Source organism: Aplysia californica, unplaced genomic scaffold (assembly GCF_000002075.1).
Source record: "Aplysia californica isolate F4 #8 unplaced genomic scaffold, AplCal3.0 scaffold00020, whole genome shotgun sequence".
Lineage (NCBI taxonomy): Eukaryota > Metazoa > Mollusca > Gastropoda > Aplysiida > Aplysiidae > Aplysia > Aplysia californica.
In genome coordinates, this window is record NW_004797290.1 from 1,413,542 (window position 1) to 1,416,041 (window position 2,500).

A 2,500-nucleotide genomic window follows, 5' to 3' on the forward strand; every position below is an offset into this window, starting at 1 on the left:
CCCCCCCCACACACATACATACATACATACACACGTGCATTTCACCCTCAATAATAATGATATTCTCGTACACTTCACAATAATGGAGTAACTCGTATTGATGACAGTGTGAATTGATCTGTATACTTGCTGGCTCTTGCTTTTTAAAAATAAAACGTTTACGTCTCACAGATGTATGATATTCCAAATTTAATGGGTGTTTAGTGTCGGCAATGATCTTCTTTGCTTCTTACACAACATTGTTATTGTAACACTCAGGGAAAGAGAAGTGTGAAGTATAAATAACTTTTGCTGCTTTCTCAACTTTCTGTATAACTCTGTCCGAACGTAACTGCTGTATTTTTAGAAATGTTACCGACATAACATGCAATTCATAAAGTGATAAGGCTATCTAAATATTGCATTGTAGAAATTATTCTTTGCATTTCTGTCTTTTTCGAATAGGGGCGGAGCGTCAATAATTACTTCTTCCCTTCCGTAATTTGGGAACATCGTGGCCGTCAAACACACCCATAAACGTAGACCGTGCAAATTTAAATAACTGTAATTTGAACCCTGTGTACAACGCTCAAACTGTTTCATTGCAACATGAATACCCTTTTCACCTCTTTCGGCCTACCCTAATAAGCAGTCACAAGCACTGCCTATGAAAGCTCACAATTGGATTGGTAGAGACCACTTAAAAAAGGTGAGGAGGGCTAACTCCTCATACAATATGTACTCTCGTGGGTGGCTGTGAGTTCTTATTTTGTTGTTTTTTTCCTCGACTTTTTAAACCGCTAAAATAAGGCCACTCCTATTGTTTCCTGACAACGAGAATCTGGACAAAGAAAGCCAAATTTGAAGCCAAATTGCTAAAACATAGTTCGTAGTAGGCTTATTGTCGTCTAGTATGCTTCTTTGCCTTCTGTTTGTGTTTTTACATCCTTTGCCAAGTTGACTGTTGGAAAATTTTGAGATTATTATTACATCCATATGTTTGAAAGTTATAATTAGGTTTTGCACAAAGTGGGAATGCAATTATTTAATGAGATATTTTCTCTATTATTTTGGCGGGTGAACATACAATATAAATCCAGGATTTGTTTTCATTCACAACTCAGTGATGCCGCCTCGGATAAGATTTGCTATGTTCCTATGGTCGGAAAACTTTTCGTGATTGGTATCATTTCTACCAGATACTTTCTCTCACTTTGAATACCCTTTCAAATAAGTCAGCCTTCGCCCCTGATTTCGAATGACTTTGTATAGCCTCTAAATAGCCTGAAAAAATACGGTCTACATGTTCGTTTCAGTTCGTTCCAGTTCTTTCTTTCCAGTTCGTTCCAGGACAGCTCGTTGATTACTCGGAATTTTATCTTACCTACCCATCTCCCGAGCACCGCCAAACTCAAATACAAGTATTTACTTGCATGTACACAACGATTTACTTTCAAGGACACATACAGGCATTTTTAAAATTCATATTATATAATTGTTCTCTTAACCAAAAGTTTAAAGTTTTCGCTACTTATCTTATTCAACTTGTGACCTTTATTAAGTTTTTTTGTTCAAGATGAATGCTTTCTTACAGGTACCGTCAACTCTTCTTTCACCTGGGTCCAGAACAGTATGTCACGTAAGCAAATTTCTTTCACGCAATTTTTTTTCCAATGTACAGTGAACAAATAAGCGCTCCGAGCTGTGTTTGCAGTACGTATTTTGACCACCGGCCGTTAGTCATGCGGCCACAGCCATAGCGGAAGTGTGCTTTGTGGACAGCGAGCTGCTCTGTTTGAAATGTGGAAACAGAAAGCAACGGTGCTAACTCTTGGGAATCCAGACTTTAACAAAAAGGCACGGGGTTTTTCTCATGTACCAGCAAGTAATCCGATATCTCGCTGAGGCTTGCGTCACCGCGCTGGAAAATGTCTGCGTGAGGTCATGGGTCACGTTCGATTTCATGAGATTATAGAGGTACGAGAGGAAAATATTATAGGTCCTTCTGATCTGCTAATCATTTTGAATGAAGCTGCCAATAGGCCCGTGAAAAGACATACAAATAAAGACCCCAAAAGACAGAAAAACACAGAGAGAGAGAGAGAAAGAGAGAGAGAGAGAGAGAGAGAGAGAGAGAGAGAAAGAGAGAGAGAGAGAGAGAGAGACAAGGAGAGAGAGGGGGGGTTGGGGAGGGATATATATATATATATATATATATATATATATATATATAGAGAGAGAGAGAGAGAGAGAGAGAGTGGAGGGAGGGGAGGGGGAGGTTAACTTGAAGGGTATCTGTGGGCAGAGACGACGAAAAGTAAGCTTATACTTATAGTTTTATACACCAACACACGTGGTAGACGTTAAAACTGCATCTATTATTACATACACAAACGGCTTGAGTTAGTTAAAATTACATTTGGGGACCACAAGTGCAATATTTTTTATGAGGCAAGCGATTTCAGACGGACATATTATAGGTTAGTGCTGGGCGGTACTGGCGAAATCGAGTCCTGGTATT